Genomic DNA, 23,467 nt, shown 5'->3' on the forward strand with positions numbered 1-23,467 from the left:
TTTTTAAAGAGCCACCTCTCAGCTTCTCTCCGGAGGATTCCAGAGCCCAGAAGGTTCTGGAAGTAAAACCGTTTGGGGAGGGAAATACGATACGGTCCCTGGAACACAAGCATTTGGTTCTAAAGTCAGCTGTATCATCAATTGCACCCTTGAAAATCCCTCAAATCACTCCTAAATCTCCAGAACAGGGTCCCTTCAGAACTCAAAAGCCAAAAGGGAACTAACTTTTAAAATTTCTGTATCCTTTTGGGATCTGGCCTCCCCGGGAGTTGTTGAGGTCAAGAGTTAGTTTGAACTGGAAAGGTGACGGGGTCAACAAAGGATTTCCCTCTTTTTGCTGAGCAGTGGAGTTCTGTCTCCTAAGTCAGATGCCCTTACTGATGTGACTTCTGTAAGCAAGGTCAAGAGTGGAGAAGGCAATGGACCAAGAAGCAGAAGACCTCAGACTGGGTCTAGTTCCAATACAAGCTACTTGTATGACCTTGAACAAGACATCTGACCTCTCTGGATAGTCATTGTCCAAACTTTAGAGCAAACTCAGTGAAAACATTCAGATAGGTTAGTAGGTGAATAGATAGATAGATGACAGATTTTTTTTAATGTATAAAGTGTTCCAAACTAGAGGAGAATGAGAGACTTTTGTAATTATGGTTTTATAATAATCTGGATTTTTCATGAAAGCCTTGTGAACTGGAAAGCCAACCTTTCCCCCTTGATACTGTTGAACTGGATTACAAATGGCCAGGGTTTATATAGAAAGTGTTGACTTTCTTTAGGATTGAAATCACCTAATATTTGCGATGTCCTCCTTGTGAAATAAGAAAAACCCTTCCAGAGTTCCCATTGTGGTTTAACAGGTTCCTGAGGATGCAGGTTCAAACTCTGGCCTTACTCAGTGAGTTAAGGATCTGACATTGCGGAAAGCTACAGCTCCAATTCCACCCCTAGCCCAGGAGCTTCCATATGCTGCAGGTGCAGTCATAAAAGAAAAGAAAAAAAAAATCCTTTCTTACTAGATCCTAGATGCTGTGTGGGTTGGGGATACAGGAGGTAAATTGGAGGCAAGTCCTGGGTGACTATTTGATACCTCAGGGAGACGAGGGACTGTGCCATCTTGCAGAACTCAGAGGCCTTACTATTTAGGACTTCTAAAATTTGCACTTTTAGGGTATTTCCCTCCTGGAGTCTGAACTGACTCAAGCACACCATGAGGCTGTGGGGCTAAATCAGTGGGCTTCGCATTCTTTGGGTTCTCCGCATGTGCCCAGGTGCCCTTGAGGAGCAGGGTTGGGAGAAAGGAGGGGAAGAAATTCCTGGCTGTCAAGACGCCAGGCTCCCCTGGGTCCTTGCTTGCAAGGATACAGCTCTGCTTTTATCTGATTTATATATTAAGGGTTTCCTTTAAGTTAAGGGTCCACAGTAAGAGAACAAAAAAGAAAAGAGACAGATGAGCTTTAAAGTCTGAGGCCTCCCAGGTCTGGGATTTTGTGATGTTTATAGAGACACAGACAAAAGCTGAGTTTATGAGCCTGGGCAGATGAGCCCGAAACAGCATCCCCAGCTCTCTGGTAGTTTCCAGGAATGGGTATAGCTTCCTTTCCATCCTCTAACTCACCCCAGGGCTAGAAACCAGTATGTAGTCAGTTCTCACTATTCACGAGAGTTCTCGTCTATAAAGTCACCTCGAACACTGAATTAGTGAATACTGAATCGTTGCCCCTGGGGAAAATATGTACACAACACACACACACACATACCTCACATAAATCATCATCCTGGAGTTCCTGTCGTGGCGCAGTGGTTAACGAATCCAACTAGGAACCATGAGGTTGCGGGTTCGATCCCTGGCCTCGCTCAGTGGGAACCTCCACATGCTGTGGGAACAGCCCTAGAAAAGGTAAAAAAAAAAAAATCATCATCCTAATTCCTAGAAACAATAATGCTGGTAGATTCTGTTTTCTCTATTTTATGAAAGGAAGACACAAGTTCAGAAGTATTCAATGGATTGCCGGAGGCCACCCCTCTAAACAAATGCTGAAGTAGGGATTGAACCCCATCCACCTGACCTGAGAGAGCCCATCTTCTTGCACTGTCCAGGTCTGCCCCCAGACTCTTCACCCTCAGGCTTCTGTGTGAGACCTGAGATGGAAAGCAGAGCATGGCTTTTTTTGACCTGACCTGGGAACCGATACATAGGGTAACTCAAAAATTCTGTCTGTCTTCACATGTCCCTAAGTGACCTCAAAAGCGCAGTGAGGGGAAGCTCCTGTTGTGGCGCAGCGGAAATGAACCTGACTAGGAACCATGAGGTTGCAGGTTCGATCTCTAGCCTCGCTCAGTGGGTTTAGGATCTGACATTGCCTTGAGCTGAGCTGTGGTGTATGTAAGTCGCAGGTGCAGCTTGGATCCTGCATTGCTGTGGCTGTGGCTGTGGCGTGGGCCAGCAGCTACAGCTCCAATTAGGCCCCCAGCCTGGGAACCTCCATATGCCGTGGGTGTGACCCTAAAAAGACAAAAAGACCCCCCAAAAAAAGTACAGCGGGTATTGATCTGGGAAGTTACAAACACATTTTCACAAGTAGGAGAAATGGCAAACTGCCGATAATAAAGATAAAGATAAGATCAGCTCTCCACCTAATGTCAGCCATTTGCATTTTAGTCAAAACTAGGTAAATGATTCATTTTGCTATCCTGCCATTCATGTGTACAGTTCGCTTGATAGATCTACTTCCCTTTCCTGGTAACTTAGTAGTCAGATGATGACCTCGAACAAGTCAGATGACCTTGAACAAGTCAGAATTTTCCCACTTTCACTATTGAAAAAATAAAGTGGAAAATGATGATGTTCCCATCATGGCTCAGTGGAAACGAATCTGACTAGCATTCCATGCGGACGCAGGTTCGATCCCTGGCTTCGCTCAATGGGTTAAGGATCCAGTGTTGCCGTGAGCTGTGTATGTCGCAGACATGGCTTGGACCTTGCATTGTTGTGGCTCTGGCATAGGCTGGAAGCTGGAAGGAGAAAATGTAATTATATGTAGCAGTTCCCTACTTCTCTTCCCCTCTTACTTTTCTCTGTTCCACCATCCTCTGCTGCCTCCCAGCCCCTACTCTCCAAAGGAAACCCTGTCTTGACCAACCTTGTTCCTGCGTTTCTTGCAATGGAAAATCTGGAGACTAGTTAGAGAGACAGGACCTGAGAGGCAGTAACATGGTGAGACTGAAGGAGGGATGGGATGTGTGGGCAAGTAAGGGTGTGTAAAGCGTCCATGGAGGATGCTTGGGATGTCGGGGTTGGGAGTAAGGGTTTGCAAAACGTCCAGGGGGATGCTTGGGTGTGTCAGGGGGATCAGGAGAAAGGGTGTCTGAAAGGGCTTCCTCCAGCAAAGCATAATTTTAGAGATGCAGGTACCTACTAGAATTCCCTTGTAACCATCTGTGGTTGCCAACTGCTTCCTTACGTATAACTATGTAGAAACTAGGCCACCAGGACCATAGGTTTATCAGGTCTATGGGACAAGACTAAGATCTTTATCTATTTGATGCATATGTTTATTTCTGTCATCTTTGCAGCAGTATTTTTCTATATCAGGGCCATTAGGGAACATGCAGGTAGCTTTGGACGCAAACTATAAAGATGCATGTCATTTCTTTTTTGGAAGACTGAACCTAACATTGAGGGGTGGGATGTCTTAGTGTCACAGGGGATGTGACCCTTTGGAAGAGAACTTTTTCAGCATCAGTCTCTGTCTTTCCTGTTTGGTTCTCCTAAGAAGAGAAGCAAACCTAGTTGATATCTAGGACTTTCTCTTTCCTCTTATACTATTTCGATTCTATAAGCCTCAGGTTTCTTACCTGTAACCTAGGGATTAAAAAATACCATCTCAGGCCAGTCATACGAGGATTCAATGAGTTAGAATTACACTTAGCGCAGTTCCAGACACCAACGACTGATGCAACATGTATCCTTTGTTATGATAGTGCTTATTACTACCTATCAGTGGGAAAATTTAATCAAAATGAAGTTTTTAAAACTTATTTCTGCGAGTTCCTATTGTGGCGCAGCAGAAACGAATCCGACTAGTATCAGTGAGGATGCGAGTTTGATCCCTGGCCTTGCTCAGTGGATCAGCGATCCAGCGTGGCCGTGAGCTGTGGTGTAGGTTGCAGACGTGGCTCAGATCCTGAGTTGCCGTGGCTGTGGCTGTGGCTGGCAGCTGTAGCTCCGATTTGACCCCTAGCCTGGGAACTTCCATATGCCTTGGGTGTGGCTCTAAAAAAGCAAAAAAAAAAAAAAAGTTATTTCTAAAGAGCAATAAAAACACATGTCCATAGAAAACCTTCTACACAAGTGTTTACAGAAGCATTATTCACAACAGCCAAAAAAGTGGAAACAATCAAAATGCCCATATGTGGATAAACAAAATATGGTGTATCCATACACGGATACATGCGAGCACATAAATGAACCTTGGAAACATTACGCTGAGTGAGAGAAGCCAGTCATTAGTGTGTGCCATATAGTTCAATTCGGATGAAAATACAGAATGGGGAAATTTATAGAAAAAAAAATGTAGATTTGTGGCTGCTTAGGGCTTGGGGCAGAATGGAGATGTGGGCATGGGGTGAAAGCTGAAGGATAGAGGATTTCTTACTGAGGTTATGAAACTATAAATTGACCATAGTGATGATTGCACATTGTAACTATACTAAAAAATTATTGAATCGCACGCTTTAAAGGGGTGAGTTGTAAGGTATACAAATTGTGTCTCAATAATGCTGTTTCAGATTTTTCAGGAGTTCCCATTGTGGCTCAGCGGTAATGAACTTGACTAGTATCCATGAGGACGCAGGTTCAATCCCTGGCCTTGCTCAGTGGGTTAGGTATCCGGAGTTGCCAGTGAGCTACAGCATAGGTCACAGATGTGGCTCAGATCCCCAGCCACTGAGGCTGTGGTGTAGGCCGGCAGCTACAGGTCCAATTTGACCCCTAGCTTGGGAATTTCCATATGCTGCAGGTGCAGCCCTAAAAAGACATACATACATAATGCATACATACATTTTCCATGAAGAACAGGAAAAAAAATTTTTTTTCTAGATGATTTTGCCTCTGACCCTGAGTTGGAAGCCAATAGTTAGAAAACTGTGGTTATATTCATAACAGACACAGAAAGAGGACAGAAGGAACCTGTCTGTGTCCCTTCATTTCTTGGGCTCCGCAAAGACAGTCCCCAGAATCTGTGCTCTGCTGGAGCTTAGCATCCTTAAGTTGGAAAGAATTTCAAAGGTCATCTAAGGAAAATGTGCCCCAGTCACTGCCAGCATTTCAGCTCAGCCCAACACTTCTTCATCTCTGCCTTTACCAGGAAGTTACACCTAGAGAGGAGAAGGCACTTAAAAATCCATGTGGGGGCTATTTGTGGCACAGCGTGGGGGGAAGGAAGGACTTGAGAAAGAATGCGTTTGACCCCGCAGATGGGAGGAGAGAGCAGAGTGACAACAGCTGCCCCCAAGTGTGAGTGAGATGTTGCATGCTGCTCACACCCAGCGGACAAGCACACTCTGGGCAAAAGCAGGCAGGCTCAGGTACGCGTCTACAGCAGACAGCCAAGGGAAAGAGAAGGACGCCAGCTCTCAGGGAACCTCGTTGTGTGTACCTCCCGCACCCGGTGCCTCACAGAAGTCCTCCGTGGTGTGATAACATCTGCCTGTAGGAATGCTGTAGGCTGCTCGCTCGGTCCCCACAGCATTCCTGAAGGCAGATGTTATCCCACCACTTTTACAGGTAGAGAAACCGAGGCTCCAAGAGGTGATGTGCCTTTTCAGAAGGTACTCACTTAACAAGTGGGGAAACAGAGATCCGAGCAGAAGATCAAGGGCATCTTGACCAATATCTCCCTAAAGCAGACTTGGAAAAAGGGTCCACATTAACCCACCCAGTGGCTGCAGCCAGAAACCTAGGAGTCATTCTGCAAATGCCCTGATTTCCCTCCCCTCCCCTCCCCAACTCACAAACTCTGCTCCCCCCTTCAGTCCATCCAGCAGCCCAGGTTGGATCAAAGTCCTCACCTGGTCCCACAAGGTCATGCGTGCCTGGCCTCCTCCTTCCCTGCCCAACCTCAGCCTAGACTCATCTCTGCCTCTTGCTCACCTCTCTTGCAATCCACCGGGAGAAAACGGTCCCCTCCTCTGCCAGGAATGCCCTTTGAGGTCTTTGCATCACGGGATGCTGCCCATACTTCAAATCTCAGCTCAAGGGTCGCCAGAAGTCTCTCTGGACTTCCTGGAAGCCCATCTCCTGTGACCTTCTCCCAATACTTTCTGCCCCCATCACTGTGATTATATCCTACGTAGCATTTATCTTACTCTGCAGTTTTGGGGCAGTTAGTTTAGATGTAGTCATATGTGAGCGCTGTGTCCCCAAGGAGAAGTCCAGGAGGGCAGGGCTTCGGTTCTTTCATTCCCTGAGATAGTCCTGGAACCTGGGACAGCTTATCCTGGGAAGATGCTTGGGAGAGGGAGGGTGGAAGAGAAGGTGAAAGGGGGTCTCTCTGGAGGTACCCCACCGGGCAAAGAAGAACTTCAGAATAGACATTTCTAGGGAGCAGAGGGCTCTGGGATGCCCTGCTTTTCTGCTTACTTGTTTGTTGTGCCTTCATTTCCACAGAGATTTATTGAACACTTTTTATTAAAAATAAAATCCACTTCTGGAGTTCCCACTGTGACACAGTGGAAAAGAATCTGACTAGTATCCAGGAGGACGAAGGTTTGATCCCCAGCCTTACTCCGTGGGTTAAGGATCTGGTGCTGCTGTGGCTGTGGTATAGGCCGGCAGCTGTAGCTCCGATTCCACCCCTAGCCTGGGAACTTCCACATGCCATGGGTGTGGCCCTAAAAAGACCAAAAAAAAAAAAAAAAAAATCCACTTCTTTGTGATTGCAAACAGATTTCCTGGGGAGCAGGAATTATGGCTGCTTAAGTTGAAATTTGACTATGAGGTGCAGTTATGAATCCTGTGGTTCTAGGTTCGAGATGGGAAAGAATGTCGAGGCTAAGAAAAACTCCAAATCGATTTTAGCTTGCATTAACTACAGCCATGCAGGCAGCGGCATGGAGGAACTGACCCTCTGCTCCCTGCAGTGCAGCAGAACTTCCAATTACCTGGCCAGCTCATCCTCACCGGCTAGACTCGCCCAGCCACCCGGGTGTCTAAGGCTGACATAGAGCACGAGAGAGCCCTGTGTCCAAAGCCAGGGTAGGGACAAACTGCTTTGTGGTCGCAGGTGATTGGCACGTGGCAGTGACGAAGATGCTGATGCTCAGAGCAAGGGTCACCACACAGGGCACACTTGCAGCAGGCCAGGCATCCTGAGCATCTTTCCTCAACTCATTTCAATCCATCCCTCCAGATTTCTAGACAGACCTAAGCTCCCTGAGGGCAGGAGACTTGCCTTTTCAACTGTTGACCCATCAGCATCTTGAGTGGGGTCTGGCCCATAGGAGGTGTTCAGTAATTGTTGGGTGACTACAGAAAGGAGGTGGCTCCTGGGATGGTCCCCCAGGACACAGGCCCTTTGCATGTGAGTGGCTTATTGGGCTGTGATGCACTGGCACAGATGTGATGCCTAGAAAATGCCTGGCACAAAATAAGTACTCAGTAAATACTTGCTGAAGGAATGACTCCTCCTTTTGCAGATGAGGAACCTGAGGCCTAGCGAGGTGATGGAACTTTCCCAAGGTCACATAGCCGGGAAGTGGGGAAGTGGTGACTGTTGGCTTTGCATTACTATAAGAAACAGGTGCCTCCGGCTTAGGAGTGGGAATTAAAAAACTGCATGGAAAGTAACAGATGAGGGTGCAAGAGTGAATTTGAGGTTATGCACCGAAACATACTCTCACGTGCCAGGACAGCTGTAAGAAGTGTAACTTGGAGACAAAAGTCTACAGAGATTCTGCTCTGGGTTTTCTTACGCAGTTCTATTCAGAAGAATTTCTTTTTGTTTGGGGGTAGGGGTTTTCTTTGGGGGGGGTGTCTTGTTTTTAAAGGGAAGGATGGCGAGGAAGACTTAGGGTGTCAGCTAATCTTCCATCCCGATGAGAAATGTGTTTCGAGGACGGTCCAGACCCTGAGCTACGCACGCCCCTCCTCGCCGCCAGGAGCTGGGGCTGCTACGGGGAAGGAGAGCAAGTCATGGAAACCGCACCTGTCACAGACCAATTCAGGGAGCCTCCTTCCCATTTATCAAGCTGTCAACTCCTAACGTGTCAGAAAACCATCTAGATGTGTTTGCGTGTATCAGCCAGATGGAGCGGGGCGGCCCTATCAGCTGCTTTTCTGGAGGAGAGCTGATGTCTGTGCTCAGGACGACCCAGAGGAGCAGGGGCTTCTCTTCCTGCTGCCGTTTTTCCCTGCACAGGAGGAAAACAAAGCAAACTGACAAAGCCCGCTGCTGCAGGTGATGCAGAAGCCAACAGCGCACCCGCCTACGGCCGCAGATGACACAGGTTAACAGGGTCTATTTTTGTCCAGTTGAACCCGGCGCCTGGGCAGTCAGTGGCACAGCCCAAGGTATAACACGTCAACCCAGGAGAAAATTAAAGCCAAAACCCTCTGTCTAATTTATTCATCACAACCTAAACCTGACTCCCTGCTTGTCTGCATGCAGGCTGAGCTCAGTTCAGGCTGAGCTCATTGAACTGCTTCCACTGTGTCTGTTGAAAGAGAAAACGGGCAGGGGTAAGATAAACCCAAACACAAAACTACCACAACAGTTCTTTCATTTCATTTCTCATATGACTTTGTTTTCCCCGCTGGTAGAGATGAAAATGACTCTGCATCCTAATGATTAATGATTATTATTATTATTTCAAGTGTGATGTCTCTTGAAAGGAGAATGGGCTCTGGATTTTCTTCTGAATAAAAGTTCTCTAGACCAGGAAAGCAAAGCCCCAATTATAGGCTCCAACTCGGTTATCTCTGGCTTCTAAAAACACCAGCACACAGCAGACATTGTGGTCCTGATTTTGTAGAGGAAGATCAGAGAGGTAGAATGACTTGCCCAAGGGCACACAGCTAGAAAGAGTCAGAACTAAGACAAACCTAAGGCTGGCTGGGTCAAAGCCTCTACATCTCCTGAGTTTCGTGTAGGAAGTCGTGATCTGTGGGGCAAAGACCTTCAGAGGTAGTATAGCCATGACACTGTGACGTAGGAGATAGATTTGGTAAACAGAGAAGGTACTCTAGCTTTAGGAAGGTCTGTTGGGTTGACAGTGAGGTGCGAGCTGCATTGCTGTAGGTGAGCAAGTTGAGGTTTATGTCCTACCTCCCCAGGGAGGTTTTCTGCTCCTTGAAGACAAGCCCTTCAAAAGCCTAGACAGTTGGGTCTGCAGAAAAATTTCCTTTATAACGCACTCGGCAGAGCCAAGTCCGAAGATACCTTCCAGAGTTTCCGAGGATGCTGTTGACAATGCTGGCAGGGAAGGCTGGTGTCTGCCAGGTGATGACAGGGATGGGATCCTGCTGCTGTCCACGTGTGGAGGCTGGAGCTCCCACCCCAGCCATATTTGGAATGAGAAGAGTTTGAAATTCCAGGGTTACAGGAGAGGCAAAGAAGATTTACAGGTTGTGGCGGGAGACCCAAGAAGAGTCACGGTGGAGTACGGGCTTGGGGGGAAGCAGAGGGTGGGAGAGCCGGCTGATAATGATGGTGATGAGCTGCATCCCCAGCTCCGCTGACCTGGGCAAGCAGAGGAGGAGACAGGCTGGGAGGAAAAGAATGCCATATTCAGCGGGTGGGGAGAGAGAACGAATTCTTTATGTCCATGGAGGAGGGTGGCAAGGAATCTGAAAAACCCACTCTCTTTTCCAAGGCTTGGGGAGTGCAGTGAGGAAGGAATTTGAACACCTGCCAGAGCAGGTGAGCAAGGCTGGGGACGAGGAGCCGGATGCCAGCTGGGGAGGCTCGCAGGAGGAGAGAGAGGGTCTGAGAGTGCAGACCTCATCTTTTCCACCGGCTTGGCCGTGGGAGGAAGCAAAGTGGGAAAGCAGCACGCTGTTCCTCCTGCAGAGGAAGGCCAACCACATCCGATATCTCGCCCCGGGCAGGAGAGCCAGAGAGACAGGTGAACTGAGGTCACGGAAAACCCCTCGCAGGTTTGAGATGGGGGTGCCAGAGGCAGGTGAGGATGTTTTAGTTATTGCACAAGTGTTATATGCTTTTTGTAGAAAAATTGCAGAGAAGCCAAAAAAATGAAAATCGTTTACGCGTGGTCAGTATTAACATTTAGATGCCATTTTCTCCAGACCTTCTCTCTCTCTCTGTCTCTCTCTCTCTCTCACACACACACACACATTAGGTTACACTCCGTATAGTCCTTGGAAACCTCCCTTTACACTTAAAAATATACACAGAGCGTTCATCTAAGTTGATGAATAAATCGTCCTTTTAAGTGGCTCTTGGTCTTCCAGGGTAGTGGACGTCCCTGACATCCAGCTCCTAAAGTTGGGATGTTTAGGTGGTTTCCAGTTTTTGGTTGTTTTGTTTTTTCCATCATCAACAGTGCTCCAGTGAAGAGCCCTGTACATATCATGTTGCTGCCTTTGTCAGACTCTTTCCTCCCAAGTAGACTCTCTCAATAAGAGGTTATGCACACATGAAGAACTTTGGAGCTAGATTGCCAAATTGCCCCATTGTGAAAGGCATTCCCACTTTATATGCCTTCCAGAAGGGAGTGCGAGCATCTGTTGCTCCCCATCCTCACTTTCACAGACTATCATCATAAAAAAAAAAAAAAAAAAAAGTCGGTGCTGTTAAAATTTGAGAGTCTTGCAAGAACACCAGAACCCAACGCCCCCTGGAGCCCTCGCCAGCACGCTTCAGGCAGAACAGGTTTAAGCAATGGGGATGTCTGGAGCCCCTAGCGGTGGATTTGGGGAAATCAGACATAAAAGCACATGCATTTAACATCGGGGCAGTGGCAGTGACGGGGAGGTTCTCTCCCTGTCAGGTTTAATAGGTAGACTCGAGAGACGGATTCTGTCGTCAGATCTGACACGTGGAAGCAGAGCAGGCTCACGGTGATCCAGGAGGCAGAGACATCACAGTGACCTCCTTGCAGCCCCTCCCTGTCGCCTGCTTCCGGATGATTCCAGGCAGGGTCCCGAAGTGGCGTCTTCCTCCTCTGAAAATCACCCTGGCTTTAAAGTAAAGAAAAGCACCGAATTCCTGAGAAAGACTGAACCTCATCTGGGTCCCATTTGAGACCAACAGGCATGTAACAGTCTGGCATCCACGGCCAGAGGAGACGGAGGGCTGACCTGGGAAGACCTACCAGTGTTCGGCATTCGGAGCACATGGCCCCCATGCTAATCAGATAACCGGAGGGTTTCGTTCTTACATCTGGCACAAAACTCTTGCTTTTATGTTTCCTGTTTTTTCCCAGAAGGTAGTAAAATTCACAACCGTATCTCCTAATCCATGTAGCTTCTCTTTACGAGCACCTAGGCTCGGGGCTGCCTCTGAGAAGGGACCCACGTGCTCTTGCTCCTTGGTCCTTGTTGAGATCCTCAGTCAGAGACCTCACCCACTGGGTGACTTCGAAGGCAGGTCTGGGGAGTTCCCGTTGTGGCGCAGAGGAAACGAATCCGACTGGTATCCATGAGGATGCGGGTTTGATGCCTGGCCTCGCTCTGTGGGTCAAGGATCTGGTGTTGCCGTGAGCTGTGGTGTCGGTCGCAGACACAGCTGGGATCTGGCGTTGCTGTGGCTGTGGTGTAGGCCGGCAGCTACAGCTCCGACCTGACCCCTAGTCTGGGAATGTCCATATGCCGCACCTGCAGCCCTAAAAATCAAAAAAGAAAAAGAAGGCAGATCTTGTGTCCCCAGCTAATAAACAGGGTAAGGGGAGACACAGTGAGGTCACTGTCTGGAAGGTTAGACACATCACAGGACCCTCTAGTTGGGATGGTTGAGCCATTTACCTAGAAACCAGAAGCACTGACTCAGAGCCAAGAGGAAGATTTGCCCTCGAGAAGCCAGTGAAGTGTTAGGTGGCAGGGCCGGTAAGTGACAGAGAGGAATCCGGTCTGTGCTCAGAGCAGCCGTATCATATCAGTTTGCAACACTGGTGTGACAGAGTGCTCTTGGCACAAAGCCCATCTGGGATGGCCCACAGGGGGTGGGGCCACAAGGGACCAGGCTTGAGCAGACAGAATGCGTCGTGTTTTCGTGAACTAACCTAATATCAAAATGCAATGCGAGTCACAGTTATTTATTTTGCAAACTGTCCAGAATGGACAAAGTAATCTAGTATTTTATAGCTCTCTCAAGTTCACATCCGAGAGTCAAAAGAGAAACACCCCAGCGCTGCTTGCTTCTTAGCTATTAACAGTTGCAAACTTCTTCTTCCCGTTTTAGCTTTCCTGAAAGTGTTGTAGTACCTTTCCTTGTTAAAGTGAGCCGATTCATACACCTAATTAGCGTGTTACTTATCTCCTACACGTTAGGAGAATGAGCTTATACCTTAATTTTATTCTCAAACCATTTTATCTCTAATAGGTATTTATCATTTTAAGATTTTTCTCTTTCATGAAACTCTGTTTCTCTTCTTTGAGAATGATCCGTGTCGGGGGGTTCAGGTGTTCTGAGACCAAAAAATGAGGAGTTCTTTTGTGGTGCAATGGGTTAAGGACCCCACGTCGTCACTACAGTGGCTGGGGTCGCTGCTGTGGCAGGGGTTCAGTCCCTGGCCCAGGAACTTCTACATGCCCCAGATGCAGCCAAAAAAAAAAAAGTAAGGTGCCTGGACCAGGGTGGGAGAAGCATGGTGCCCAGGGCCACTCCATTTCCACTCTTGGGGATGTGGAAATGTGGGGTGGGTACCTGGGGATGAGCAGCCTCCTTGAATAATGTCCTGGTCCTTCCACCAGCCTCGTCCTAGTCCTGGCTCTGAGCCTGGTTATAATCTCCAGACTATTTGCGGGAGCGGGGGTGGGGGCATCAGTGGTACCTCGCTTTAGAGCCTTCTCTGCTGGATGTCAGGACTTGTACCTTGTGATGTGGGTGATGAAGAGCAGAGGTCCGAACAGAGGTCCCTCTTTGCTGATCTGCAGGTGGCTCAGCGCTGAACAACGTGGATGGACTGTTATTTCTTCCGTGTCCCTCCTAGTTTATGTTAATATTTGCCTCCATTACATTTGGACATAAAGATTTGAAACGAATGCCACTAGGTAACTAGAAGTCTCCAAGGCTGACTGTGTTGAACGGAATGATTGTACATTTCAGCTTTTGCTTTCTTTATAAAAAGTCAACTTCACGCCATTCACCTGGCTTCTTACCTTTTGTTCAGCCTAGAAAATGACATGAGTGCGTTTGAGGCATTAGGTATTCAGTAGTCTCCTAATCAGATGTGTTTTTGGCCAGTAGTACAGGAAACTGGGCCCCAGGCTTTCTGGCAGTACATGTAAATATCTGCCCCTCTCTTATCTTTCATGGTATTAATTTATCGAGGAAACTTATTTCCAACAGGCTAGGTATTAAGCGCTCCCTTACATAAGCTCACATTGGATGTTTCTGATCAAATTATACTTTTCAAGGTATCCCATCACTGAGTCCAGTGAAATTGTTCCTAATATTTTCCCATGACTGGGTGACTTTTAAAATCTTGGTTGCGCTACAAAAGTGTTCCCCGAATGCTTTCTTAGATTAAGATTTGCGCAAGTGCTCACTTTTTATCAACAGGAAGTCTTTGCCCACTTGGACAAAAACCAAGCTAATGAATTATTTTTTTTTTCCCTTTTCTCCAGCCCGCTGGAGGCTGCCTTGATATTGTAACGAGGAACAACCCTCAGTGGCCTCGTAAATCAGCATTGTTAATATTTACAGCTTTGTTGCTGTTCTAAAATCCACTTTGAGGGGTGGTGTTTTTTTTTTTTTTTTTTTCGCTCTTAAAACTTTATCTTTTGTTCTTTTTTAAGGCTACTATGGATGGAACAAAAATTATCTTCTGATTTTCAACTCCATACTAAGTATGAGACAAGCCTTAAACAAAGCAATGACACCACCAAGAATCTGAGGTTGAAAAATGCAGGGCATCCTTTTGTCACTGATTCTCAGCAAATACTTACCCAGTGCCTATTATGGGCCAGACTCTGGGCTAGAAACTGGGGATGCACTGTTTGAACTAACACAAAATCCTATAATGGCCCAGAGAGTGGATATTTTAGGCCTGGAAAGCCATTTGGTCCCTGGCACAACAACTCAACTGTGCCCTCTACTATGTACCATGAATGCCACCCTAGGCATCTGGGAAGAAGTAAGTGAGTGACTGGGTTCCAATACAGTTTTAGTTACAAAACCAGGCAGTGAATAGGATTGGGTCCAGGGGCCATCATTTGCCCACCTCTAGCCCAAATGAAAGAAAGAAGCAAAACCACAAAGAACTAAATGTCATAATTATGTCATGGGATCATTGCCATAAAAGAAACAGAGTGCTGGGATAAAAGTCAGGGGAGACTTTTGATGGACGGGGCAGCCTGGCAGGGAGGTGGCTTGATGGAGGTGTCATTTCAGCCGAGTCCCTGAGGGAGGTGAGGAACCAGCCCTGTGAGGGGGAGCATCGCAGGCAGGGAGGGCTGCCATTCAAAGGACAGAAAGTGTTCAGTGAGTCTGAGGAGCCGCCAGGCCATTGGGGGCCACCTTTCATCCCTTCCAGCTTTCTTCGTGCCTGAAGTGGGGTGTTCCGGTGAAACACGGGGTGTCTGTTGGCGCACCTCAGCATCTGGCCGTGAGAGCAGCTTTTCAGGCTGCCCGGATGCGGGTGGGGAGGGGGTAGTCCCCAGGGCTCCCAGTGTGTAAATAACGACCTCTCCTCTAGGCACCCAGGGAAGACGTGGGCAGAGGGACTTGCATTTTCTTTTTTCTTTATTTCCTCCTCCTTCTGAAGGGAGGACCTTTCACCAGTACATGGAAAACAGAAAGCTTGCTTGGAATGTGTCAGGCTAAGCAAAAACACATGGTCTGGATATAGGCTCCTAAAATAGAGCAAGAGAAAGGCGGGAAATAGAGCAGCCTCCCATAAATCATCATTTGTCCAGGGGAAAGGTTTCTGACAGTTATTCAGGGTACCGTGTATGTGTGTGTGTGTGCACGTGCGCGAGCGTGCATGTGGGTGTGTGTTTGATTTTCAAGGCAGAATTGCACCATCTGGTCCTCTCTGAAGAGCGGAGTACTTTCCACATGTGGAAGCCATGTCTCCAGTGTGGCCAGCCTCTAGAGACGTGCCCTGAACCCTGGGGGGTATTGAAATTCCCCGTAGGTACTGAAACTAGCCAGAGATCCCTGGTGGGGGCAGAAATGGAGCAGGTGAACCACCAGGGATTCTAGCGCATCGGAAGCCATCGTTCTGCCTAATAAAAATGCTGCAACACCTCCGTCCTGTGCGGTGGAGGTCTCTGCAGAGTCAAGGGGCACGGTGACCTCATCATACCTCGCTGACCTTTCCGCCCCTGCTCCATGCAGTCCCCAGAGCCGTCTTTTCAAAGCACAGCTCTGACTCTGTGCATGTGTCTCTCACTCATATGTACACACACACACAGGCATATACCTCACATGGTGCCCTATGGCTTCTAAGATAAAGGTGAACTTTCCCAACGTCCTAACACTTAGGTCTCAGGCTTTTTTCCAGGAGTTGTCTCGCATTTTTCTCCAACATCCCTGAACCTGTGGATTCTACATCCCATCCTGCTTCCTCCTGCTACACAACCTTTGCCCATGCTGTTCCCTCTGCATGCAAACTCTCTTTCCTGATACTTCTTCACTTTGTTTTCAGCTCAAACACCCAGCCTCCTAAATAAGTTCATTTTCTCTTTTCTCAACCCCTATAACCCTCTGTTTCTCTTTCAAAGCATTTATTACTACCTTAGTTTTATATTTACTTGTGTTTTTTGATTACTGTTGATTAATCTTGGTGCTCACTCTCCACCCCCCCACACACACCTGATCAGTCCTGGAGCAAGAAACAGTGCAGGGGTCTGTGTGTCGTTTTTGTGCTGATTGTATTTCTGTTTTGTTCTATTTGTTCATCTTTGCACTAAGACAGTGTCTAGTATGTGGTTGAAATGAAATGCAGTGCTTTTTTAAATGAATGAGTGACTTTGGGGTCACTCTGTTTCCTCTTGCAGTGGACACCTGAGTCATCTTAGGTGATGGTAGCCTGTTACCGGAGAGGGGGTTCCTCTTTGTCAGTAATTTTACCCAAAGATGCATTGGTCCCTGGCTGGGTATTTTAACAGTGAAAGGGGAAGTGGGGAGGGGAGGGGAGAGGGATAACAGTTCTTTCTGGAATGAAGATTTTTCTAAGGGGAAGGAGATGCTATAGATTATCCATTGACTCTCATTATACAGGAGAGAAGCTGAATGTTTCAAGGTCAAAGGCTCATTAGATTACTATCCATCTTTACAGCCCAGGCTGTCAGTGCTTAGGACACATTCTTACCATGAGCCATACTGCCTGCCCTCCATCTCAGTCCAGCATCTTTCCCAAGGGCAGTGGCCTTTTTTTTTTTTTTTTTTTTGAAGCCGGGTTAACTTTTGGCAACTGGTGAAGCTCCAGGACCTCTTCCCCTTCCCTTTTGGATTCCCAATCTCATTGTTCACCCCCAGCCAGGTCCAGTGCCCCTCCACTCCAGGGGTGCCCAGCATCTTCCAGAGGGGGTCCCTGTGTCCACCTTTCCTGACCTCCTAGCATCCTAGAAACTTACTGTCCTCTTTCCATGATACATTAATGTGTAATTTTGCTGACTCCACTCTCGACTCATCAAGTGGTGTTCATAGGTTTACATGCAGTTCAGCTCAGTAAACACCCACGTTCCAAACAGGACCTCCTGAAACTGCTGAGCAGTGGATGCTGTTACAAACGAGTGTGGGAGCTTTTAACCCAATTCATGTTCATTCATCCCTGTCCTCAGCAGAAAAAAGCACTCGCTTTCACATCTAGCACAGGGATTTCCTCCAGTCCTGTGTATATTGAAGGCTACCTCTGCTCATCAAAATGGAACTGACTTGACTCCTCTATCACTTTCCATCTATACATGGACTGAAAGTTAACTCTTGAGTGGGATTGACAGTAAGTCATTCAGCTTCATTCTGCATCCAGCTTGCCACCAAGTGGCCAGTGAAATTCCCTGGGCTCTCCCACTGGCTCAGCCATGCCATTTGCAGCCAACTCTCCTCCCTGACATGCAACTGTGCAATGTGCATGTCCCAGGTTCCCTGGGCCTTACCGTCACCATCTATAAAATGATTCCGACTCAACCATTGCCTTTTGTGTGTTTCTAGGCACCTACATGTTCTTGCATTTAGTTGGGGAGAGCAGGGCCTGAGTTAGCTTCACTGCCTAATACCTGGGAAGCATGGCTAAAATGAGCCAGGTGTCAGGCAATGGGGAGTGGTGGGGAGCATGGTGAATTGGAGAGCAAGTACCCAGCAAGGGAGACAGCAGGATCTGGTGAAGAGTAAGGCTGTTTCTCCAGCATCAACCCTGCCCTTCCCCCACTGGGTAGCAGCCAAGTGCTTAGGATGGAACCCACCTCAAGCCACGTGTTACACCACTGACTGATATAAACTAATTGGAAGAAGCCTGTACCCCTTGTAATCATGATTGAGTCAGGTCACCCAGGTTTAGGCCAACCCACAGAATGGTATTCCCAAAGCCACAGGCGTTAGTTCAAGGGGACTCGGTCAACCCAAAGCTCGGGGGTCTTTGCTGGAAGTTCTGAGACACATGCATGCTGATTCCTGCTGAGTTCTATAGAAGGCAGTGGTAAAGTCTAGAACCATATCCACCATTTTGCCCCCATAAGGGAAGCCAGCCTTACGACGAAGTTAGTATCTCAGAGGGAAAATAGAGATGCAGAAAGAAACAGGATCCTCGATGACCTTATTGGGCTCGAAATCTAACCAACCTTGCCTTCTGCTCTCCCTCTGGGCATCTCAGGTATTTGTCTTGGGTTTTCCTTTCCTTCTATTATAACAAGATTCTTACCCAATTCAACTTCTATCCAGGATTTATCATGTGAGAAAGGAGGCTCATGCTTTTCAGATCTTCTTCTTTCCCCTAAGAAAATCTGGATATTTGGGGGTTTAGCTGACATTTTGTTATTAAAAGTACCATTTGGGCCAAAGTATCACTTTGAGCTCCTAATTCATATCTCCTACTGTTCTAGGGGTCTGACTTTAATCTTCTCTGGTTCTGTGACTACAAATCCTTGCTAGACATACACATAGTTTCCTTCAAGAGTCATAACCTGGCTTTGTACTGTCAGTGCTCTCTTTCAGTCTTACCATTATCTGGGACACTGAAGAAGCAGCCTGCAGTCTCTGCCATTGAGCTAGTGAGCATCTGAATGACTTAAGAGCTTTGAAGTCTCACAAGTCTCACAAGGTTCAGGCAAGATGGGAGATTAGGGAAAAAAAAAATAGCTAAGGATATCATACCTGCCTTCTCATTGCTGTTCTCTTTATCATCACCTCCTTCAGACCAGAGAGCGAACACCTGATCCCAGGTCCCCAAGACCATGCTGCATCTCCTGGCCCTCTTGTGGGCTCTGTTTCTTCCACTGAATCATAGACCATTAATATTAGAAGGCACTTTACTGATCCTTTGCTCAAGCCTCCTCGTTTTACAGGTGGTCCAGACAGGGCAGAAACTTGCTAAATTAAGTGCCAAGCTTAAAATCCACAACTTCTGATACTCAGTTTTATGTTTATTTACACTACACTATGTGGTGATTCTTTATTTTCTCCCAAACCAAACCATCCAAATCTCAGAAGGTATCTTTGACCAGAACTGATAGAAGTTCGGACTCACACTAGTAATAACACATGGTCAGGGATTGTTCCAGAGTCAGAGAGTGCTGAGTTTGAATCTCAGCTCTGCCACTTAAATTTACCTGATTTGGGAGTTCCCGTTGTGGCTCAGTAGGTTAAGAACCAACATAGTGTCCATGCGGGTGCAGGTTCAATCCCTGGCCTTGCCCAATGGGTTAAAGATCCGGTGTTGCCATGAGCAGCGGCATAGATCACAGAGCCTGCTCGGATCCCGTGTTGCCATGGCTGTGGTGTAGGCTGGCAGCTCCAGCTCCGATTTGACCCCTAGCCTGGGAACTTCCATATGCCACAGGTGTAGCCCTGAAAAATAAAAATAAAAATAAAATAAATTTATATGATTTGAGGCAATTTACTTTAGCTCCCTGAGCCTCAATCTCCCCCATGTGTCAGGAAGTATGAAGTTGTACCTCCCTTGGTGTTAGGAAACCAAGCGTGTAAAACATTTCATGCAATATCTGGCATAAAGTGGGCATTTAACAAATGTATTTAACCTTTTTCTTTTCGGAAAGCTTACAGTGCTGGGGAAGAGGCATTGCTCCTTCACTCTGGCCTGCTGGACTTTATTTACATGCCTCTTTGTGTCCACATTATAAATCAGAGGCTTACTAACGTCTACTGTATGCCGTGTGCTTGCTGGCATCCACAGGCACAGTGGTGGATACGCAAGACATAGCCCCTGTTCTCCCAGGGTTTCTAATCCAGCAGGGAAGACACTCACTCAAACAAGTGTGTAGAAAGTATGCAAGAGTCCTTGACTCTCTCCAGGGCCACCAGCCATGTGGAAACAGTGTAACATGTGGCTAAAAGGAAGGGCTTGGGAATATGACTGCCTGGGATTGAGTCCTGGCTCTGCCTTCTACCTACGCGTCACCTCGGGCAAGTTCCTTAACCTCTCTCTGTGCCTTAGTTCCCTTGTCTCTAAAACGAAGATATAACAACAGTTCCTGCTCCATAGGACTGTTGCGAGGGTTCAAGCATATTTAATGGTGCCAGGCACAGAGAGAGCACTCCACCAGTGTTCCCTGCTCTTATTATCTCCCTCGGGCCAGCTGTCTGCATTTTTTTTTTATCTTTTTAGGGCCGCGCCTGCAGCATATGGAAGTTCCTGGGCTAGGGGTTGAATAGGAGCTGCCAGCCTACACCATAGCCATGGCAACACCGGATCTGAGCTGTATCTGTGATGTACACCACAGCTCATGGCAGCAATGCCAGATCCTTAACCCACTGAGCAGGGCCAGGGATTGAACCTGCATCCTCATGGATACTAGTTGGGTGCGTTACTGCCGAGCCACCATGGGAACTCCCAGCTGACTCTATTCTTGCTGGGAGGCCACCGCCGGGGTCCTTGTGTCTGAGCTGAACAGAGGAGAAGCAGCTCCAAGCTGACTCTGAGGCACTGGGAAGGCAGAGCTGGGGTCCCGGGGGGCTGCCGAAGAACTAAGCAGCCATGGCCTCCAGGCTTCGAATCCCTCTGCCCACATCACTAGGACGGGTTCTTGGCCCCCTCCGTCTCAGGTTCCATTCCAGAGAGATCCCTTGCTCCAGACAGCTGGCCGTGGGGCCTCTGCCAAGTTGTCGTTCATAATTGAAACAAGTGTAATTGTTTGCTTTTTCTTCCCCTTACAGACACCTCATCCCACAAAGTTGCAGACCATGTAGAATAGCAGCCTCTCCGGGGTGGTTTTCACGTGTGGGGCGGGGGTCGCTTTCTTACGTGGCTTTGGCCGCCAGTCATGTGAACCCAGACAGAGCCTTTCTTTCCCCTGACGAGCTCCACCTGGCTTTGAACGCCAGTCCGAAGCCAGGATGCTGTTCTTGAGAGAGACTTTGACTCTCCGGGATGTCGGCCAACCCCATCATTGACGGAGGGATGAACGGAGGTCCAGGGTCAGACCTAAGGGGCATGAGGTCACAAGCAAGTTAGTGCAGGAGCCAGGATTAGAACTCAGGCTTTCAGATCCCCAGGCACATGCTCTTTCTATTTTGCCACAGGGCGGGGGCAGGTGTCAGGCCCGTGTGCAGGTGTGGCTTCATGATGCGGCTCCCTGGTGTGTGTGTAGCACTAGAGCAGCAGACCGCTGCCCCTGCGCTTTTGCATGGAGATAACCCAGATGTATGTTGCCTGATCTCTCTTGCTTCTTGGTCAACTTAAGACCAGATTCAGCAGACTGAAACCTGACGTCTTAGCCAAGACTGGAGACGCCCCCGTGGGATTTACAGGAAGGGGATAAAAGGGGCAGGAAAGAAGCCTCCATCACATGTCGCAAAGCAAAATTTAAACAGACTCATCATTAGCAATTTCTTCCTTCCTGGTGCTCTGGTTCGTCTCATCTCAACACACAGTCTCTCAAATTGCCTCTTACCCTGAAGCCTTCAGCGATATTCCAAAGCTTCGTGTCCTTTCTGGGCCCAACAGAGGTTGGGACCTTGGTCCGAGGGGGACCTTTCCCAGGCTTGTCCCTCACATGCCCCCGTTCACCAGGCCAAGTGGTCAGTACTGGAGGGTGTCTACCGGGGTGGAGTCAGGGCCACGGATTCAGAGCTCATGGGCCAATGCATCTCCTATCTGTCAGGGTCTGGCCGCCCCCGCTCCCCAAGAAGGGGCTGAATAAACGCCTTCTACCTGAACTAGTAAACAGCCTTGAGGCTGTGGGCAGGGAGGCGGGAGGCCAGGAAGCAGTTGGGTCCTGACCATTAGTATTCGCAACTGAGCGAGAGCAGCCACCAAGCGTCCCTCCTGGAGGAGCCTCCAGGGAGCAGTGCTGTCTAACCTGCAAAAAGAGAAAAATAATTTTCTTTTCAGAAATGCCACACTACCCGATTGATTTGCTAATGGGTTCTGGCAGCCGTTGTATTAGTCTGAGAAGCCATTCAGACCACCCCCGACAATGTCAGACTTATAAATGAATGGCTCTTGTTAAAACCTGCACATCAGAATTAAAGAGGAAACACCTGGTGAGCGGGGCCCCACCCTTGGGGACGGCTAGGAGGGCCCCTTGGAGGCCGGAGACGTGTGGCTGGGGAACCGGCCTTCCTCCAAAACACCCGGAGCCTATTCCAAAGTCTTTGGAGGCAGAGGTGGAGGAGGTGGCAGGAACCAGGATGACCTGGGGTCAGATCTGACACAGGTGCATGAGCCTTTTGTTTACGTTATCATCGCCACAAGAAACCCAGAGTCTGGAGTTCCCACTGTGGCTCAGTGGGTTAAGAACCCAACATAGTGTCCATGAGGATGCGGGGTTAAGAATCCAGTGGGTTAAGAATCCAGCTTTGCCACAAGGTGCCACAAGCTGCCAGCGCAGATCTGGCCTTGCTGGGCTGTGGCTGTGGTGCAGGCCTGCAGCTGCAACTCTGATTGAACCCCTAGCCCAGGAACATCCATTTGCCACAGATGCCAGCATAAAAAGAAAAAAAAGAAAAAGGAAGGAAGAAAGGAAGGAAAGGAGGATGAAGAGAGAAGGGGCCCAGAGTCTTTGTTTTGCTGGGAAATTAGAAGATCTGGCCAGCCTGGAGTTCCCGTCGTGGCTCAGTGGTTAACGAATCCGACTAGGAACCATGAGGTTGTGGGTTCGAGCCCTGGCCTTGCTCAGTGGGTTAAGGATCCAGCGTTGCTGTGAGCTGTGGTGTAGGTCGCAGATGCGGCTCAGATCCCGCATTGCTGTGGCTCTGGCGTAGGCCGGCAGCGACAGCTCCGATTTGACCCCTAGCCTGGGAACCTCTGTATGCCTTGGGTGCAGCCCTAAAAAAGACAAAAAAATAAAATAAAATAGTAATAGCTAACTAACATTGACGGAGAACCTTGTGTGCCAGACACAGTTCTCTTATTTGTGTCTCTTCTCTGTGCCCCTTCCAGCCTGGCCCAGTCAGAATTCTTGGCAGTTTATGGATGAGCATTTAGGGCCCAGGGGGTTGAGGACCCTGCCCGAGGCCAACTCCTTTGGGGAAGCAATCGCCAAAGCCTCCTAGCTCCCTCCCAGCCTCCCTCCTTCGTCCGCTTGATCGTCTAGAATAAGACCATTTTCAGTGAATTGTTGGGCTCTGGAGTGACACCTGTTTCCCCCAAGCAGAAATGACACCTTTGAAGGAAAATTTTCTCAGCTTCCAGCTCCACAGGAAAAAAACCTATTTGGGGGCCCATTATGGCTGCATTCTAGAAGCCGTCAACTCAGATGCTTAAATATAGCATTTCTTCAGTTCTCAGCCGGTGGCAGAAGGAAAAACATTTTGAAGGGCAAATAAATATTTATGTATGAGGGCTTTTTGTGCATGGTGAATGTTTGATTCCGTGGCCCCAATTCCCTGGGCTGAGAGTCAATTTACAGGGCCCGGAAGAGCATGTGGGAGTGAGTGTGCAAACAGCACCCGCACGCCTTCCCCAGGGTTATGTCAAGCGTCTGCTCGGTGCAGGTGCAGGGCCCTGCATCAGTGATAACGGGTTACGATGTGCTTGCATGTACCTGGGGGCCCGCTCGGTGCCGCGCACTAATTATCTCACTTACCTGCCGCCGTTCTTCCTTGTAGATGAGAGCAGGCTGTTTGTTTCTGACCTGGCGTGTGTAGACACGGGCCAAGAAAAAAGA

The 23,467-nt window shown here is 48.3% G+C and overlaps 1 protein-coding gene and 1 long non-coding RNA gene across 20 annotated transcripts in view; both read left to right on the forward strand.

Annotated features, from left to right (window-relative positions):
• Positions 1-23,467, forward strand: part of SLIT3 (slit guidance ligand 3) — a 914,676-nt gene that overhangs the window by 586,124 nt on the left and 305,085 nt on the right. The window lies entirely within an intron of this gene.
• LOC146395638 (uncharacterized) lies at positions 14,887-22,308 on the forward strand. The gene is made up of 2 exons (XR_014830876.1): positions 14,887-18,884; positions 20,120-22,308. It is a non-coding gene; the product is annotated as an uncharacterized LOC146395638 (long non-coding RNA).

This window comes from Sus scrofa, chromosome 16 (genome assembly GCF_054392235.1).
Source record: "Sus scrofa isolate SSC_HxYL_T2T_F1_AM1 chromosome 16, Sscrofa_HxYL_maternal_Yorkshire_Landrace_v2.0, whole genome shotgun sequence".
NCBI lineage: Eukaryota > Metazoa > Chordata > Mammalia > Artiodactyla > Suidae > Sus > Sus scrofa.